Genomic DNA, 21,986 nt, shown 5'->3' on the forward strand with positions numbered 1-21,986 from the left:
ATATTTATGTATGTATATTGCTTTATGTATTCCACTAAGTAATTTTTCTTGTTGTAGCTATGACAAATTTGCACAATGGCATGCTATTTAGTGGGGCTGTTGATTAATACCGGATATTTTTTTAACTATTTAACTATAATTTATTCAATCTTGTGATCAAATAAAATAATTATCACTGTCTCAATGTTTAGAGGATTGAAGGCCCTTGCTAGTGTCATAATTTGTGTTTAAGATACAGTGATTCACATCATAGGGAACTAAGAAATATGATGAGGCGCAACCAGAGAGACAGACAACATAGGAGGAAAGATCTTCATCACTTCTTGGTTCTCTTGGTTTTTTGACTCGTTACGGTTGCCAGTTGCAACTTACCTTTACCAGAGTGACTGGACAACCTGTACACTGGCTCCTGACCTGGATATATTAACCATAGGGGGACAACAGGAGGAGCCAGAGAGAAGGAAAGAGAGGGGAATGTTGAGCTCTCCTCAGTAAGAAGTGCTGGGGCAGCACACAGTGTTCCCTCACGCAAAGAGACATTCATAAACAGACAACCTGTCTCCTTGCCCCATAATACACCAGCGCTGAGCAATGACCCCGAGTGAAAACCTTCCAAGAACAGGAAAAAAAGTGTCAAAAATTTCTCTGTTGCAAGACAGGCTTTATAGAGTTTGACAAAATGGCTGGCAGAGTCCCACCTTTGAAGGACACCTTCAGAAGCGCAACTTAGATCCCATCCTATAGCAAGGTGTCTGAGACACAGCACCAGATAATGGTGGAAATAATGTAAAAAATAAGGCAGAGGCCTTTGGGGAGGAGAGCTCTGACTGAGTTGTCAGAAAAGAGTCTGGAAATATGTCAGGTCTCCTAAGCAGGCTGCACGTTCTGTTCCAATCCTACACACAACACATCCTGCACATGAGGGACCGGCTGTGATGCTGGAGCTTCGGCACTGGGTGTACTGGTGGAGATGGAGTGAGAGACTGCAGCAGGAAGGATGGTGTGAGCAGGCGAGCAAGTGCTGCTGAGAGGATGGAGCACAGAGCGCAGAGTTTTCAGTGATATTATGATCCTGTAACAGGATCTGCACGTTTCCATGCCTGTGCTTTAGAGCTCCCCTCCCCCCCTCACCTCCACACAGTGCTATTTCAGATCCGGAGGGTACTGATTCCCACAAACACACACATACACACTCACTCAATCACTCACTCTGTCTGTAGCTCTTAAACACCTGCAGAAATAAAGGCACAAATGTAGACCAAGTCACATGCATGTAGATCTATACATCCATCCATTCATCAATCCATCACTACTTGCTGGTCAGAGGCACTTGGAATTAAGGGGAGGGGCTTTTTCATTCTAAAGAACTGATTTAGTTTATTTCACAAAAATACAGAAAGACTGCATATTTTAAACAAAAGTGATTTTTGCCAACATTTAGGAGTAAGAACTAACTTTCATAAAACTCTAACTGTGCTTTAATGGGGTCTTCAATGATGATTATGACGATAGGAGAGGGGAGAAACTGAGAAACTCTCAGTTCTGTAGTATTATTGTACAGAAACATTTCCAGCACATTTCACCATCCGCTCCACCTGGGCTCTGTAATTTGTTGCAGTGCAAAGATGGAGTGTCATTTAAATGGGAACTCCCCATAAAGGCTCAATAACACTGAACAAACAAGCAAAACAGTAAGAAAGTGAGACTAACAGAAACAGGGAAAGAGGCAAGACAGATAGAGAGAAGGCTGTGGGAGAAAGGATAGATGGATAGAGAGAGAGAGAGAGAGAGAGAGAGAGAGGGAGATGTGTGAGACGGTAAACATAGAGCGATCGAGACAGACAGATGGAGAAGGCCCAGACGCAACATTCTCACACAGCACCGAGTGAAAGCTGCAGGGGTCAGACAACAGTCTGACATCTTAAAAACTAACAAAATAACATGTCTGTAAAACTGTCGCATGCTGTATCTGTACTGTACCTCACCCGTGCCTGTTGTACAAGCTTTACCAGACCATGACGTCTTACACTAAAGACAGTCAACTAAAAAGTAGACAGATATGCATCTGTTGCATTACTGCAGTTTTCTAGAACATGATCTCACTTGTGTTGGCCAAAACTGAAACGTAATAAAACAAAACATCAGTAACTAGGCAAGCAAGCACTGTGTGGCAATGTAAAATTTTTGAGCTGTCTGTCTTTACTTTCAGTGTGTCTAAGAGAGCTGATGAAAACTCATTCTGCAACTAATGCTCTTCAAATTAGCAGATAAGATGTCCGTTTGTCACAGCTTTTTTGGGCCACTGTGAGTCATAACTAGTAACGATATGTAAAAAGAGTGAGTAATGGCTGATATAATTCTGTTACATTATAGATATTTTGGAATTTGAAAGATTTCTCTTAACAAAGCTGAATTTATTTGTCGAAAATAGAATAAAACATAATATTGTGATACATAAGTACAATTTATAACAAATGCTTCTGCTTTCAATATTTTATAGGATTTATTCCTGTAATGCAAAGGTGAATTTTCAGCAGCCATTACTCCAGGCTTCAGCATCACATGATTCTTTAGAAATTATTCAAATATGCTGATTTTGCATTCAAAAAACTATATTTCTAATTATCAGTGCAGTGTTAAAACATCCGTAACTGCTTAATATAATTTTTTTGGAGACCATGAACAGAACCATCTAACAACCAGCATAAAACTGCAATTTTACAAAAGTCTCTCATAAATGAAGGATAGATGGAGAGGATGAATCACTTCAGAGCAAGCAGAGCTATGGATCTCAGTCTCAGAGAGCAGCAAAGAGGCGGCACACTCAGAGAAGCTTCTTTACGTCAGCAAGAGTAACAAGAAAACCTGCATTACAGATTTCCCACAGGCACTGATTCTGAATGTTGCAAAGCACTGTATCATGCACATATACTGTACACACTAACACTGAAGAGGTTCACTTTGTCGGATACTTTATGCATAAATCAAGGAAGGATATATGAAACGTGTGCATGTATATTAACAGAAAACACTCTGTAATAAAGTAATTCTGACAAACCCTGAAAGAGTAATTTAACACTAAAATCATTCCTTAAATAATTCCACTGTTTCTGGAGAAACTTAAGCTGTGTTGTAATATATGGTGAACAAAAAATTGGGAGTGCAATATAAGAGAGGAAAGATTAAAACTTCCCTTAAACTTCTCCTAAATGTCACACTCCTGTTAAAAAACAGCTAAATAGTAGCTGAGAGAGGAACGCAATTCAAACCGGTTTGACCAGCGAGGCAGAAGTCTTGGAGCACTATGTGAAAGTGTAAGATAGGCACGCACACGCACACACACAGATACACACACCATTTAAATGAAAATAAAACTCAAGCAACAGGTGATGGAAATGAAACTATTTAACAATAATTATTAGTCTTCCTTCTTTTGTGTTAGTAGTCCTCTTCTTTACACTAATCAGGTACAGTATCATATCTCTTTTCAAGAGAGTGGACTGTGAGACAGGCTATTTTACTGAAAGTAATAGTATATAACTGAAAATTATATAATTCACAAGACTAACAAATAAGCCCAACTTTGCAACGTAAACCCTACAGGAAAAACACAAGTGGCCCATCAACATGTATACTGGTAAAGAACAACTTTCTGATGTCCACTCTTCAAAAAGTCAGCGAGGTGATTTCTGGACACTGAATGGTGCCACTTTGTGACATTTACAATTAGATGAGGGACAAAACCTCATTTTTCTTCTGTGACTGTGTTGCAGGAAGGAAGTGCACATTTAAAGATGACACGGAGAGTGCAACATGTAAATGTCACAGAGTCAGTCTTTTCGTTTAAAGGAAATAAGACAGCAACACACAATGCTCAGACTGACGAAAACAGGGGTTGTGATCTACTTTGCTTAATGTGAACCGTGCAATCACTAGAAAATCCAACTGGACCTTGATCCTCTGAATTTACTGAGTGTGTGTGTGCATGTGAGCTATTCGGACTTTGAATGCCAGTGTGTCTGACAAGGATAGCAACTGCAAAATAACCTCTGCTGTGAGTCGCCACAGAATTCACTGACTTCTTTACAGTAAAGATAATGAATTGACAGTTTAAGTGATGAAAACAACATAGTATCTTAACTACACAGTTATAAACTTACTGCTGCAGGTTGTGACTTAAGCTTTTTCTTTTTAATTAAACTTTAAAAAAGTTTAACTCAGCTGATTCTACAGTGTGTTTTAAAGTGAATTTTCATGAAACAGCGAAGAAAGGTATTGCTCACACACCACCGAGACATAAAGACACTGTCCCTCACAATCCCCCCACTGCCGTTTTCCAGTATGTGCATTTGTTCCATGACGACCAAATAGGCCTAAATTTATTTATCGTAATCAGAAGCCAAAAATAAATCAATCTACTGTGTCAAAGCCATTCAATGCCTATTTACCATCTAATCAAAACCATGTTTAATACATCCCTGTTCATTCATTTAACATACTACAATCATTTCAGAGTTTCAATGTCATCAACAGTTAAATTGAAAGTGGTTGCAAAGTGTAATAAACATGCTGTCACTTTGATTTTAGTTAAAAATCACTAAACAAAAATGTACCTTTTCTATTTTAATTAGTTAAAATTGTTTACAGATACAGTAAAGCCCAACATCATGCTCTTACCTATAAAAAACATCCGATTTTATTGTCAAGTGTCTGTCTGGATCTCTGTCTCAGAGCCGAGCTCTTCAATCAGTCAATCGGATCGATGTCTTTAATATCAGTATAGATATATAGAGCGCAACCATAAAAAGATTTAGAAATATCTAGATGTTCAATTTGACTCAACTGGCGACTCGGTTCGTCTTCAGAGCGGGTCTGCCTTGGGTTGCGACATGAATGTGAACTTTCCTAAGATCGCAGCGACCGCCAGACAACAATGCACGAATACACGTATGACTGTTGCCTCTGCTATGTGCAACATCAGTGACGCCGCGGCGTTTCCACGCCACTTACATGATCTCAGTTATTTATGAATAAGCTCCGCGCTTACCTCGTCTACTTCAAGTGGAGGAATAAACTGAAGCATCGGGATGGATCTTTGTTTTATTGGTGACAGTCGGCCCCGATAAAACTCTCGCAAGCTGATGAGAAAGGTCGGCAGTGAGTTTGTGGAGAGAGAAAAGGACAGGAGACTATCCGCGAACCCGGAGTCCGTCACTATGACCGACACATACGCCTTCCAATGCGAATGACGTCGAGAGAGACTTTAACTCGACTACACAGAGCCTGGCCTCGGAAAAGTCCAACCCCCTACACACGCAAGCACAGCCTCCACGCGTCCACCCACTAACTCTCGGGCTTTGACTCAAATACTATCTCGCTGCCTTCCTAGACAGCGTCACGGGCGCGTCGCGAGACACTTGCGCGAGCTGAACTGACGCCGAACGCGTCTGTGATGAAGTAGGCAGCTTAATAGGTCTCGAGACATGATCCTATTCTATCTTTACTATAACATATAGAAATGGGACTGACATAGTCGACATGTCTTGTTTCATCTGAAACTAATATCGCCTGAAGCTCTGCTTAGTCTGCAGAAAATGTGAAGTGACAACTTCAGCAGGTCAAACTAAATTTCATATTAAACAGTTTTATTTTATTGTATTCTAAGGGGTTTAGATTTTTTTACTTAAATGTGTGACCATTTAAATCCCAGATTTGTGTATTTTTATATGTTTTCTTAGAATAAGCATAAAATAGCCTAAATTTAAAAATAAAATAAAAACTACAGAAGTATGCGTGATAAGGTTGCATTTTTATCCTAATTTAAGCTGTCGGTCAGTACAGGCTAGCAAGAGAAGGGAAATATTTGTTTGATCATTTTTAGTTAAGTAACAGGGTTGAAGGCTGAGCATGAGGAATGCAGTCAACATGACAGTTTGTGTTAACATTGTGATTATTCACTGCCATGCTGTAAAAAGCGTCAAATCATGATATTATTTTACTTTTTTTTTTTTTTTTTTTTACAGTTTTTGTAATGAATGGGGGTCATGATTTAAAAAGGTTGTATACAAAATGTTGGACACCACTGAATATTGAATTTTTTATCGTTAAAAGATTATCAAAAATCTTTTTAATACAACAAATCAGAATTAATCAATGTGATAACAAAGTGTACTGTCATACAAAGGCTATAAAAAGATATTTGAGTGCATATAATGAAAAAGGGTTTGTTTGAGAAGAGTGAGCATATTAGAGAGCAATATGCATGCTCGACTTATAGTTCCCAACAGCTGCATACTGTATGACCTTACTGATGATCCTATAGAGGCCTCAAGCTATAGAACTGCCACCACATGGCAAGGACAAGCACTGCATTACTCATAACCTGCTTTATACTGTAACCCTGTAAATTAATACTCCAGCTGTATAATAACAGTTAAACATAAGACAGTTAAATCAAACAATATGATTTAAATTTATAATAAACAGTTCACAAATTTGTTGCCAGCATCAAGCATATCTGATGCAAAAAGTCATCCTTTAAAATTATCTTAATGATTGTTCTGCCAGATATAAATACACATCATTTTAAACTGGACACAAGATGACATATGAGATCATAAAAGTTGCACGCTTCTTTTAAGCAATGCATCATCCCGGAATAAAATGCTTCACCGTCTGCCCTTATTTTTAGACTTGATTCCCTGTATTTATGTGGCAATTAAGCATTATTTCCAAAGTAAATACACAATTCAAAACACATAAATAAACTTTACTCTCTCTCCAAGGGAACCAACTAACACAGTTTGCACACTTCAGCAATGCAGTGTGATTTATTGCCACCACTGCAATAACACAGGGCACATTTCCATACAGCGTACACCGTTCATGTACCATTGCCAGTGTATTTGGCAACAAGGCATTATGGCAGGCACAACGCTCACCTATTTTAAGTCAGCAGCGTGCTTAGGTTTAGGATGTTGCCTGCTCAAATGTTAGAGAAAGTCTTACATATTGCACAAACAAAAAACAACAGTGAACTGCACAAAACATACTAACTTTATTAAACATCTGAAGCCACATACACGTCTCACACTTCTCGAGAGCTATGGCTCTGAAATTTCCCACATTAAAACAGCACTGGAGTGAATGTGAGACAAAAAGCAGTGGTGTGAATCCATGTTCCTGTGTCTATCTCCGCGTAGTTATAAATGAGGAGGAGAGAGCTGAGCAGAAGGGTGGTTCTAAATAAAGATTTCAGGTCAAAAACAGGAAATGGCTCAGTTAGCAGTCGAGGTAGGACGGAGTAGTGCTGGCCGCTGGGCGGCATCTACAACATCCCCTTTGTTCCCCCACACTACAAGCAAGGAAGCGCAGCCCGTCCCATTTCTATCTCTCTACCCCCATCTCCATGTGTCTCTCTCTCTCTCCCCTCCCTTTCTCTCTCCCTCCGGATCTCTCCTGCCTTTCTTTACGAAGCCTGCCTCATACGTTGTGACAGTGTATGATCATTTGTTGTGAGAACATCCCAACAATTGCCTCTTCAGCAAGAGCGTTGAACATGGCATGAACAGTGTGGGCATCCATTCAAAAAACATATGAGTCATTACCCAATAATGAGCAACTGCTTTATTTCCTGAGATAATCCTACTATGATGTGCAACTCTTTTGTATTTAAAGGGATAGTTAACTCAAAAATTTAAATGTAATCATCATTTACTCAACCTCATGTTGTTCCAAACCTGTATGAATTTCTTTCTTCTTTTGAACACAATAGAACATATTCTGAAGAATGTGTGTAACAGTTGCTGGTAGCCATTGACTTACATAGTATAGAAAAAGTCAATGGCTACCAGCAACTAAAAGGTTATCAACAATCTTTTGTTTTCTTTTGAACAACTTAATTGAGAGTTTAGACAGGATTTTCATTTTTTGTTTAAGTTGAGAAACAAACAAACAAACAAAACTCTTATAAAGTTTTCATTATATACAGTCCTAAAAATAAAGATTCCAAAAGGGGGTTTCAGAAGTACATAAAACATTTATTTTTAAGAGTGTACTCAGACAGACAGACAGATAGATAGATCATTATCAAAGGACAAAAAAAAACTGTCATAATTTACTCAGCTTCATGTCATTCTTACCTTTATGAATTTCTGTGGAACAAAAAAGAATATTTTGAAGAATGGTTTTGTCCATATAATGAAGGTCAATGGGGTTCAAAACAAACTGGACAAAAATCCCTTTAAAATATCTTCTTTATGGTTCCACAGAAGAATGGTTTGGAACATCATGAGGATGTTAAGTGAGTAAGTACTGCCAGAATTTTAATTTTTGGGTGAACTGTCCCTTTAATTGAAAAGCTTCAAAACAACAGGTCATGCATGTCTGAGGTAAAACATGAAGCCCTCTTCTCATGATTTGATGACAGATATTTGGTGTTGATATCACCAAAAGTGGTGTGAAATCACTTTGCTCTATTACACACAGTCATGCAAATAAAAGAGCTGCTTGATTGCAGTGCTGTTCATTACAAGCATCTTCAGGGTCCCAGTGACACAGAGACACAGGGTTCTGGTGCCAGCAGAAACGGCACTAACTAAACTCCTGCTAAACCCACCCCTCCACACCACAGTCCACTCCACTCCTCCTCTACACTCCGTTGAGTACCCTTGGCACGTCTGTCTCCCCTCATTGTCTAATTTGGCTCATTATCATGCAGACACACTTCAGCAAGGGGTGCTCCCTCATCTTAACCTCATATCTGATTGCGGCCATTGATAAATACCTGTTTAAATCAGTGGCCTGAAAGAATCCCATATGGAAAAAATGATACATCATATTAAAAAGTATTTATATGTGTGTGTGTGTGTGCGTGTGTTACATTTTCCTTACAGCAGCCTACATTTAGGCTTTATTCAAAATTATTTATTTTTATTCAAATGTGTTTTGTTCACATGTTAAAGACAAATAAAGTTACAAACAAATACAAAACAAAAAGGTTTTCTTCAAACATGACATATGTAAATGTATTTTCTGGGATGGATTTGTTTTGCTGAATTTTCAGCAGTCATTACTCTAGTTTTCAGCGTAACATGATCCTTCAGAAATCATTCTAATATGCTGATAACCTGAAGAAACATTTTGTATTATTATCAGTTGAAAACAGTTGTGCTGCTTAACATTTTTCTGAATTCTTTGATGAATAGGAAGTTCAAAAGTACAGCATTTATTTAAAACCGAAACCTTTTGTAACATGACTTCACTGTTACTTTGGATCATGCAACCTTGCTAAACAAAAGTATTTATTTAAAAAAAAAATTAAAGTTTCTGTGCAATTACATAAGTTTCGCATATCTTTTCTTGTCTCATGACTCATGAGTATGAGCATGTTAAAACACGTTTCAATAGCACTGGGATTGAAAAAAGTACTATCCATTGCTCTATGTGAAACAGAAAAAAAGTAAGAGTTCATCTAAACAGTCTGTTTCACTGACTCCGTTTAAAACAGATTCAATTATTTGGCATGACTCAGAATAAAGAAAGTCAAAAGTTCTCTGTGTGACATTGCTCATACATTAATATATATATATATATATATATATATATATATATATTCTTAAATATATCCAAGTAAAGATTACTGTTTATTACCATTCAGTGGTATATTGATTATAAATAAAATATCAATCAAGCTTTTTTTTTCAGCTATTCAAAAATGCTATATTTTATTTTGAAACATTTGGCAACAAAGTCTGTGAAAAAATATTGTCTTGACTATATTGCCGAGCCAGTAGTGGCCATGGAAGGTCAGAAGTCAAAACCGGTCTGAAATCTGATTCCCTTTTTTCTTCATTTATTTATTATTCATTGTGGTTGGCCCATGTCTGAGGTGCACCACGTGCCAGGCTGTCAGACAAGCATGACATGAATCTCCCCTATGCGAATCCAGCTGCCCACTTTCCCTATGGCCAAGTCTATCGCATTTCCCTCTTGTACCGCCTCCACATCAGAATCAGACCCTCACGACCCAACTCCTCTTACTGCATACATGTGCAGAGCAATGCTACACACTCTGAGTCATGCAACATTTCAGAAAGAGAAACCTGGAGGGAAAACGGAGAGATATGAGAATGTGTGTGCATAGCACTCTTGCCTTGCAGGAAGTGGGTAGGTAAAGAAGAGGGGACAAGATAAAGCGCAGAAACACAAAGAACTCGCATATTTAATTATAGGGATCATCTTAACACGAGCAAGCGCAGGAATTTACAAGAAAGCCTACTAGCAACGCTGTGATAACAGTTATTTTAAAATAAACAGAAAATGCGATCGCTGGATAACAATCATCATCTCAATAGCAAGGAAACAGAAGATAAATGAAAAAGGGTTATTGTAAGTCATCCATCACTGCTCTCCCTAAGGTGCTGTGTATTAAGCAAAGAACAGCAGGCCATGCCATGAGGCGTGCTGTGCTTTAAGAAAAAAAAAAATGGAAAGAACGCTGAACTTTGTGTACACACTTGTGTTTTATCCCATTTCCATGGTGATTATGCAGAACAATATTGATATAACACAGCGTTTTCCAACCCTCCTCCAGACATTAGTAGGTTTGCACGTCTCACATGAACATACGCTCACATAAATACACTTACACACCCGGGTTGGAGCAAAACCAATGCAGTGATGGTTGTGGTTTTGGAAGTGGACTCCATATATGACAGGACACCATACATCATGCTGTTTTTCTCTTTCATTCTGTGACTCTCCTGGCTGGGGCTGGAGAACTTCAAAACGCTCAAGATGTGTTTATTGGGAGCCAAATTTTTGAGTGGACACAAAGACCCAGAATGAGCGGAAAGGTCCTACATTAATGGCATGATGTTTTGGCACAGAACATATTCAGTAAAATCCGGCAGGAAAAGGAAGATATTTCATTAAAGGTTGGTGCCATGACTAAAAGGAAATTTTCTGTGGGAGGATAAAGAGATAATAATTCAGCATGAATATGAAGGAAAAGGGTCAATGACACGAAACACTTTGTTTTATCTGCATCTATTAATTTATTTGAAATTCTTTAACTCATGCAATGACTTGACTGACTATCATTTTCATTTGAATAAATAAAAAATCATTTTGACACATTTTTTGGGAGGCATAATGAGGTGGGATATGGGACAGGTTTATTGTTATGGGTTGGTTAAAGTGTAAGGAATGGATCAATAGTGTAATTATAAATGTAATAACAGAGATTAAGTAATTATAGATGTCATTACACACAGGTATTTTTAAAAATACAAGTACAATGTAAAAACGCACAAGTACACAATAACACTGTACCAAACGATCCGTTTAAATGTAAGTACATAGTAAGGCCGCTTAATATAAAGTGGGACCAAAAAAAAACTTTTTTTTAAAAAGGAAACCAAATTAAGCAGAATCTTTTATTATTATATCTAAACAAAATTATTGTGTAAAACATAAAACAGGAAAGATATCAGTAGAAGACCCTTGTTAGAGTCAATAGGTCTCCTAAAATCTAAAATAATTTGACCTTTTTAATGCCAAGCCAAAGTTGTAAAACATCATGTAGTTATTCATTGTATTTGTAAAAAACAACTATATATTTGAGAGTGTTATTGACAATAAAGATTAAGATTATTCTCACATGTACAGTATTCAAGGTGTAAGGAAAATACTTGAAATATCCACACCACATTAAATATTTCATATCATTGATTTTAAACTTTTCTTAGTCCACTTAACAAGTGCATTTCTATTTTTTTCCATGTTGTTGTACACTCACATATTTGTCACTGGCACTTTCTCTGAGTGTGTCTGTGAGTGTGTACACTGGCTCCATCAAAACTTTATCACGTGTGCTTGTGAGTAATTTGCCATAATGTCTGTAAATAATGTGTTTGAATGAAAACATAATTACATGGGCGAGCACGAAAACTAAGCAAGTCTTTCTGGTGTGTGTCTGTGCACTTAATGCCCTATGAATGATTGCATTCCTATTGTGCTATTCATAGACTCACGACTAATGTAACAGTACCAAACCCAAGTTGAGAGAGACGGTAATTGCAGAAAACAGGTACGTTTCTACAGCGGTCACACTTGACGGCAAACATTCTCCTTTCATGATTTGCCTTTTTTTCTCCGGCTGACTAATTCAATAAACATTCCAGCATCGTACATTGCACTGTCTGCAAACTTTGAAACTGTTTTCTCTAAACATTGGATATTTGTCTTTCTCACATCAGGCAGTTGTTTGATAGGGTACAGTTGTTTGATCCATGGTACAGGCGGCATGAATTTATTAATATTAGTCACAGCTGAAGATGGTCTGAGTCATAAAAAAACATGTTTTCACCAACATGGCTTCAAACTAATAGACATAATAGAAGAAGTAGAAGAAGTAGAAGAAGTAGAAGAAGAAGTAGAAGAAGAAGAAGAAGAAGAAGAAGAAGAAGAAGAAGAAGCGAAAAACAGCAGGTTTCAAATGAAGACGATTGAATGTCTTAATGAAAAACAACTCATAGCAAAAAGCAATCATTTTGGTATTTAGGGCTTCTGCATGCCAGCACCTCCGTATTCAACATGTCTCTTTGTGGAGCTCCTAAAGAATGTCTTAAATCCCAATTTCTATGTTCTTCTTTTTTCCCCCCTGTTTAATTTTGGTATTCTGTGGTCCACTGCTTCAGTTATTTTAGTTTCTGTTTACTTGCTGAAAACACTTCAGCATTTGTTGCCGTGTTTGCTCCCTCTGAAATGGCCTGTTGAAGAGAATGAAGCCACAGATGTCACTAAGAACATCAAACACCGAAAAATGAAAGGCACCAGAGTGCTTGGGATTGTGGGTAATGAAATGATTGGACAACCCTGGACCAATGCCACTAATGAGATGTCACTTGGGATAAGAGCTTCACCAACAATCACTGATCACAATTTGATGTTCTCAGTATCAATATTAGCCAAATTCAGAGTTTGATGACCCAATTTATGTCCTGTAAAACAGAAAAATGAGACAATAATTACATATCTGCAGTCCAGACTCCCTTGAGCCAGGCCATTTATGGGTACATTGTTCAGCCTGGTCAGTGTGGTTGTTCGAGGAGCACAGTGGCGTGATCTTTGCGGTGGGTGCGTATGAGTTGTCTGTTTACAATGGATGGAGGAAGACCCCTATGGAGAGAGTTTGCTGCTCCAATAACTAAGGTCCAGACACACAACTCTACAACACAAACATTACGGTCTCTATGATTCTCGTGCTGAACATTTTAGTCAGAACTACTGAGCTCCTAATCTATAGCCCTCCCTTTGTTGAACATGTAGTCGTTCAGTGAAGTCTGTGAAGTAAGTTGACAGGACAATTCTTCTTGCAAAATCAAAAATACTGCCATGGTTTTATAACATTTAAGACAAAGATACACCTGAAAGATTTAAGTTATGCACAAAGTAAAACTGGTCTCAAATGCAATTAATCTGTCAATTAATCAACAGTTGAATGTTTGTAATTCTAATTTTCTTTCTTTCTTTTTGTTGCCGTTTTTGCCATTATTGTGTGAGAGGGGGGATGGGATCGGCAAAGAACTGGGACCCAAACTCGGGTCGCCTGAAGCACAACAGTGCATGCTGTATGTCGGTGTGCTTGCTGCCCACGAGGCTATTGGCAACTAAAATTGAGAAATTTGATATTAAAACAGTAGTTTGTAGGAATGTTCTTTTAAAATAACACCAGTGTCTAATGGTAAGATCCTCAACTGTAAAATGACTGTAAAAACGGCTTGAAACAGCTTGAAAAACGCAAAAAGTTTTACAAAATGATAAAACTCACATTTGAATAAATATTAATATTTATAAAATATAAAATAATTTATATTTTATATAAATTATTAACAAATACTAATACTATTGTGTAATTTTACTAAAATTGTACAATATTTTTCTATTTTAATATATTCTGAACTTTCATTTATTTCTGTGATGGCAAAGTAGAATTCTCAGCATCCATTATAGGTTAATATGCCGATTTGGTGCTAATGAAACTATTTTTCTTATTATTGTCAGTGTTGAAAACAGATTTTTAAGCATTCTTTGATGAACAGACACTCCAAAAGAACATTAATTTATAATAGCAGTAAATGTAACTGTCACTTTAAATCAGTTTTGTGCATCCTAAATTATTGTATGAATTATGTATGCTCTTTCCAAAATAAATAAAATAAAATAAATACAGTTCTTTCCTGTCACTATCCACGGTATATCCATGCCTGTAACTCTCTACACCTTATTCCATTTTTGTGTGACTACATTTCCCAGGATCCTCTTCAACACAAAGCCATCTGAACTAATTTGCTTCAGAAGTCACTTTTTCTTTGTACTAATTTCACTCACTTACAAAGTGATTACCTGACCTTCGTAAGAACACTAATGCCTCCTTCAGTTAATATCAGCCTCCTTTTCCCTCTCTTTTTCCCTCTCCTGGGTCACACACACACACACACACACACACACACACACACACACATATATTAGGCTGCTGTATCTGTGTATGTGCCTCAGGGCTTCTCCGGCAGAGTGAAAGAGAAAAGCTTTAGCTATCACAGCTGTTCCCAATGCTTTAGTCCCCATTGCTCAGCAACAGAGAACAAAACAAAAGCACATCCCTCCCCTTCAGCCCTTTCCATCTCCTCCCATCCTCTCCAGCACCACTACCACATTACGAACCGTTCGCTGTGCTCCGGCTCACTCTCTCTCATACACACACACACACACACACACTTCTGTCCTCATACCCTCACCCCTCCCACCATCCTCACACACAAACACCAAGTCCTTTGTCCACATTCACTTGGCAAAATATATATTCTGCACTAAGAGTGATTAGGAGTCTTTCCAGAACAGTAGTATGAACAGTAGACAACTCGTGTTCTGTTGAAACTAACCCAACTAAAGCTCCACACAAACTTGTCATTTCTGTTGTTGTGTTTTACTTGCTGAGGAACTTACTAAACACATTGTCACAAGTCTAATTTGTCAACATAAATTTGTTGCCATATTTGAGGGGTAAAAGAGTATAAACTTTCACACAGACTATGTCCCAACAATGGCAGCAAAAGTCACATATATTCAGCAAATGCGTATAGACCCAGGCTAAATGTAAACATTGGGAGCAGTGAGACGAGACATTATTTTAACTGGCATGGTAAATATAACATTGGGTCGGATAATTGAAAGCATGTTAAATGCTTCTTGCCCAGTCTAAGGCAGACATATTGCTAGTCACAAAATACAGAGAGAGGGAAGCTAGACACAAATAAGCAAGGGGCCAATATTGGGCCAATATTAGTATAATAAATGATATTCACTGATACCAATATATTGCGTATCCATAGCAGGGTTTACATTCCATTGTTGAAATATCTAATGATTCAAAAAAAGAAAGGAAAACGTAATATAAATAATATGCCAGTAGGTGGCACCAAGTCACAGCTGTAATGAGTCACTGAGTCATTCATTCAAATAAGTTGTTCAAATGGCACATAATGACCTGCATCACAGTATGCAGTACATTTGTATTTGAAATTATTTTGTGACCGATTAAAAGTATGTTCTATAAAATATGAATGCAGATGAAATTCAGACATACTACATCCCCATGCTGTTACTGTCATGTGACCTAGCAGTGTCAGTTGTGTCCCATTACTGCCATTCATAAATACTGTCAGATGAGATAATTAAGACACCATCCAATCCACTATTCAGAATCCTGTGAAAGTATTGGGTCATCCAGGTACTCTTTGCCTTCAATTTTCAAATACTATCATTTTGGACATATACTCTGTTTTTATCCTACTGTATAGTATTGATTTTTTATTTTATTTTGGACAAAGCAGCTATCTTTATGAATGGTAAAATGAATCACGGACTCACCCAATGTGTTCAAAAAAGATTCAAAAGTTCTGTTTTCAAATGAGAAACAGAGTGAAAACAGACAATAATGACTCCATAGTGTCTAAAATGTAAGATGATCAAAAACGTATACAGGGTAATTTTATGTGATTGAAAACACAATAACGATCAGTTCGCATGTATTGGATATTATATACATATTGCACACCCCTAATCCATGCAATACAATCTTTGGTTAATTTCCAGGTTTAAATTAGTCATTAAATCCCAGATGATCAATGTAATCGTTGACTTTTGATCCTCAATACAGGTTTGTAAAAAAACAAAGACTGACATATAGAGGGTGGTGGTGTCTCCCTGATAAACTGAAGCAAGCTGCTTTCTATCTCTTCCAAACTTTATGCTGGACACCATAATGAGGAGGATTGAAAAGAAATACAATAGGTGTCTCCTAACAGTGCTTTAAGTTTCCCAACAGCCAGGTGACAATAGGGAGGAGCAGTGCCTGTCAAACACCAGGTCACAACACTGACAACCCACCCAATCACCACGAGCAGGAGGGCGTGAATCTCATATGGCACACAGTGCCCACAGCCCATTCTCACATTCAGCCATGATTTTGACCGTGACATGCTAGGTGAAGGAGTCGGATTAGATATCGAGCATCTGTTTGATGAAACGGTGAAGGCGTCTGAATGGCGTGCCTCTCTCTGAGACAGCTGCTGTGCTATTAGAGCTTCTGTAGGTGCTTCAATGGTTCACACGCCTCAACAGTGAACACAAGAGAATAACAAAATTATGAAAATATGTTTCTGTCTAAGGAATCTCAATAACCTTCACCTTTATCAGAAGTCTTCAACCATTCTCAAGGTTTGGGACCCAACGTTACACACTGCATGTTAAACTTACTTATAAAAAAAATGCCACATCAATGTATTTATACTTATGATGCTTACATATACTTAAACATCACAATTTAAATGTATTTAATGTATAAAAAGTTTTTTGTGGGGGTGTAATGAAACTTTTTGTTGAACTTAATTTTAACTTGTCATGAAAATAAAAAAGAAATCAATTTAATTAGATTTTTCTTTAATTAAAATTCACTTTTGACTTTTGTATTATTTTTACTTTAAAAAATTAAATTAAATTAAATTAAATTAAATTGTTCCAAAGCAGTTTTACAGACAGTTTTAAAGACTACCTGTTGAAGATCCTTAGTCTATAACTTTTGACTCTATTTGTATTTTTATTAAAAAGTATTAGTATCAGTGCTGTTCAAAAAACTTTCAATACATTTACACACACACACACAAAAAAATAGGCTGTCAGGCCATCGAAACGTTTCGAAAGACCAACGCTTAAAAGAGTGAACTTGCTTCAACACACCAGCTCCGTTGTTTCTATGTTAACTAAGACGCCTTTTTGTACAAGATAGTTATTTTACAGCTACTGGCGGCGGGAGAAGAGAAATTGGCTCAAAGTGGTGTAATAATAGACAGTTTTATAATAAGAGTCGAGTCGACTTTGCTCCACTCCACAGACATAATGAGGAGGCTGGACGAGAGGGCCAGGCATGTGAGAATGCACCCTTTATTCCTGCAGCTCAGAGCCTCACTAAAGCCTCTGTTGTGCGGGTTTGGCATACATTTATGACACAGGGCACCAAACCAGCACCGGTTCTGCATCTTTGACTGCAACATGGGGCTCAGATGTTAACACATGCTGAACACTGTGCAATGAGCCCACAGCAGTTAATCAGCTGATAATTACCCCACTGGTGTAAACACACTCACGAGCATAGGCACTCCTGTGGATGACAAGAGGTTTATTATTTAAGTACTCTGATAAGGTACCAAGCATGTCAAGTAATGACAGCTTGTGAAATCATGGTATAAATTGAAACTAGAGTTGCACATCAAGAAATATCTGGTGTTGGTGGGAGAAAATAATAAGCTGAGGTCGGTAAACTGTTGTGTGAGAGGTTGAGGTTTGATCTTTCTTACTGTACTCAGTGTCTGATAAGATCCCAGAGACAGACACACCCACGGATTCTCCTCATCTATTATTCAATAATACCGACAATTCACAGCACAATCAGACTAGGGAAGAGACTATTTGAAAAGCAACAACAAGGCAGAGACATGACACACAAAGAGATCGGGCAGGATGCAGGACTTTAATGTCCGTGTAGGCTATCTTGCATAATGAAATGAACCAAACATAACAGATCAATAAACAATACTGTAAGAATGGTTTCAAATAAGTAATCTCTGGCAAGGCAAAACCAGAAATTAAATTCATCCTGGATGACACTGTGCCCTTCAATTGTATTTAAATGAAAACTCTGTCAGAATTTACTCACATTTATGGATAAGAATGTATTGGCTATGTATAATTGCAATAAGTGCCGGAACTTTCAAGCATCTTTCAAAAAAAGCACCAAAGAAAAACCATGCACTATATTTTATATATAGAAGAAATTATGTTTTTGGAGAAAGTTATACTCGCCAAGTCTGCATTTATTTGATTGAACATACTGCAAGATCAGTAATATTGTGAAATACAATTTAATACAAAAGAATATATATTTAAAATTGAAAACTGAAATCTTTTTTAACATTATAAATTAATTTATAAATGTAATGCATCCTATAATAATTATAATATACTTTAATATAATATACTATATATATATTAAAAAAACTTACTGACCCCAAACATTTGAAAATTATAGTAATTGAGTCATTATTCACTGGCACATTCATTACGGTTCATAAGAGATATAGCAATAATTAATTTCTTTTTTTATAATTCAGGTAATCCAGTTCTTGATTTTTTTTTCACAAATCAAAATGAATTTATCACCCAAAACTATGTGAATTTAGAAGATTTAGAATATGGCACACAATTCATATGGACTCATTTAATGGACTGCTTTAATTCATTTTTTTTAACTACTGACTATACAGACAATTCAACCAGCAGATTTAACATTTTAGTGTTCAAAGAAAAAATAAAGAATGCCATGAAGTTACGTAAATGATGACAGAATGTTTGTTTCAGAGTGAACTGTCCCTTTAAGACATGTTCACTGCAGGACAGAGAGATCTTGTATGTCCAGCAGAAGATGTGTGCTTCAGTGCTTAGTCATCAGAATTCCCCTGTTTTCTGCAATATACACAGGAGCGTATCAAAGCAACCCTCAGGGGGAAAACATACCACACCACAACATTATTCAATTATTAAATACTACTGATTACATCTATATTTATTTTTCCTTAAAGTCTGCGTGAACCGGAAGTTGCAAACGACTTTTCTCCAGTGTTGTGACGTATTTTTCCGAAAGAAACAGAATACTAAATGAGGAAAATTAGTGGGTGTGGCTTTATTTTCCAACTAGCACCTGATTGGATCTAGAAAAGTAGGTGTTTAATGACAGATATCTCACAAACCCCATTTAGTTCTGTCCAATGGGACAGAAGTCTTTTGTGAATGCCTCAACCAAAAATGCACCTCCTCGCCATGTCTCCATTCACGCGCTGTCAATGCTAGCAAACACACAGGCAGCCTGTCTACTGTCGGTTGGAGGGGCGTGGTTACGAACGCTAAGCAGACACCCAAACCTACGTCATCAAGGAAGGTCCTCCAATGCAGAGGGGAGGGGCATTTTCAGATTTTGATTAAAGATTACAAAGCCAAAAAAATGTTTTGTGTGGATTGACTTGCATGGATGAATTGTTCACCACAAAATGCTCAATTTAGGCAAACAAAGTAAATATGGTCAATTTTGAGTTCAGTTAGACTTTAAAAGAAAATATGATGTAAACAAATTTCAGAGCTACATTCTAAATGAGTTATAATGATAACACACATTTACTGCAAAGGACTGACAAATGTACAAACATACTGTATGAAACCATTCACACAATAACTCCTAGTATCTATCTAACTTAAAGAGGTGCCCACAGACAATGTATTAATGTATTCAGAAATGTTTATTGATTTGCCATTTTCCACCCACGATATTCAAACATCTCATGACAACAAAGAATATTTTATACAAGAAGAGAGGGAAAATTATTCTGATGCACAACTTGTGCACACAGCACAAATGTTTCTAATGCTAGAGGAGGGAAGATAGGCTGCATTGAAAATATGCCAGATAAATAGATAAAGAAACAGGGCAAGAGAGACTGAGAGTCTTTATCAGGGGTTTTCCTACATTTTTTGCAAGTGATTTTACGGAATTGAATAATATCTGATGCAATCAGTGTTTTATGTGAGAACCACTAATGTGGTGGCTAATTCAACCAAAATATGTATGCCTGAATAACACAAAGCAGATTACTAATGTGAAGCATTTAATTGAACTTTATACTTTAAGAATTGTATACTTTAAAACACTATGAAAGAAATCAGAAACATGTCAACATTCTAAACCCCAAAGACGACAGAAAAAGTGCCATTTGCTGTGAAAACATGGTTATATTCATATTCAATAATCAGGCATGGGAATGAGGCAGTTTGTTGTATTTTTGGCATTTGCTTTCAGAGTTTAGGTAATCGGGATCCATTAATTATCACAAATGCCATAGTTAAACAACTGAATAGCTATGGTAAATTTGTAAGGGGAGGTACAATGTAAAATAAAAATGCTCACATCCACAGTTTAAAATATTTTAGCTAGCTTAATATAAATAAGACTGAAGTTCAAAATCAAGTGTCAAGTGCCTAGATCAATACAACTATAAAAAGGTTAAATATTAACTGACCGCAAGTAATCAACAAGCAACAATGTACATAAACTACCTCAAAAAAACTCGAAAAACCATTTGCAACATATCTATTGTCTAAAAAAATGTAAAAAAATAAATAAATAAACAGAAATAGTCAATATTTCCATGTCAGGCTATAGGAATATACTTTGTGTCATATCAAATCCACAAAGACAGAACAGTGAATTTTGAACATATATAAAGTGGAGGATGCTTTAGGACTGGAGAGCATGTTAAGCTTCATGCATTGTCATGGTATGTGCAGATGCTATGCTTTTCTGAGGCCCCTCACCGGCTCGTTCTCTCATGCCTCCTTCTTCTTTAAAGGTGGATGTATGAAATATTAATGCTGCAGTACAACTGGCTGCAGGAGAGAGGCCTCTCTCTCGATATGTGTGCGTGTGTCAGAGAGACAGCTGGCTAACTCTGGCATTGCTGCTGTTCCAGAGACACCCGATCTCTACAAAGCTCCCCGACCTGCTGGGGCCTTCGCTGCCACTGCTACTGCAGATCATTTGAGAGTAAATACTCGAGAACACTGACTCAATATCAGCACAAGTTAGAATGGTATTACAATTAAGAGCTGTAGTTCTCAAGTGCTACTTGTATGTGTCACTATTTGCATATTCTTTCAAACAGCTAAAAGCCTAAACAAGTATAAATGACTCGATCTTTCTTGACTTATTCAAAGAAAATTGGTGAAATAAACTTGAACAGAGCCACTTGTATCATCAGCAGGCTGACTTTGAGGATGAGAGGATCAACCACATTTCTCAACCCTGGCGCATTTTCTTCTAAATGAATGACTGGTTCTTGTACATTTTGCGACACTTTCAAAGTGAAATGTCCAGTATGTGGTGATAAAACCACATTAAGTTTTGTCTGAAACAGATGAACATGAATCTGGCAATGTTTTATTACATTATTACATTTTGTACGATTTACGCAAGTTCGGAAATTAAATATGTGAATGGTGCTAAATAATTCCCCATCGCATTTGAAAATGACATACCTACGCGTACCCCAAACTTAAGCAATAGTGGTAACAAGATCAAACATGAGACCATACATTTGTTGAAGCTAGCTTGTTATTTTTGCTTGGTGTGCTTCTTTATAGTCTTTTGCTCTCAGATCCATACCAAGCTTACCACATCACAAAACCATACATATAAAGCTGATTATCTGATGCAAATCTCAACATACATTAGTTTACAAGTGTTTAATGAAGTTTTTTTTTTTTTTGCCAATCAGAAGCATCTTGAAAATCAACACAAAATACACATGAAAAATACCTTG

At 37.1% G+C, this 21,986-nt stretch overlaps 1 protein-coding gene across 4 annotated transcripts in view; it reads right to left on the reverse strand.

Annotated features, from left to right (window-relative positions):
* The window catches only part of sertad2b (SERTA domain containing 2b), a 33,024-nt gene that overhangs the window by 8,626 nt on the left and 2,412 nt on the right, over positions 1–21,986 (reverse strand). The window contains exon 1 of one of the 4 annotated variants that reach the window (XM_052572798.1): positions 5,048–5,321. The exons of 2 other annotated variants lie outside the window; for them this stretch is intronic. The gene's annotated coding sequence lies outside the window, so the exon portion shown is untranslated. Of the gene's footprint in view, positions 1–5,047; positions 5,322–21,986 lie in introns of those variants that run through there. One more of the 4 variants, XM_052572797.1, reaches the window with a different exon arrangement.

Source organism: Carassius gibelio, chromosome B13, assembly GCF_023724105.1.
Source record: "Carassius gibelio isolate Cgi1373 ecotype wild population from Czech Republic chromosome B13, carGib1.2-hapl.c, whole genome shotgun sequence".
Lineage (NCBI taxonomy): Eukaryota > Metazoa > Chordata > Actinopteri > Cypriniformes > Cyprinidae > Carassius > Carassius gibelio.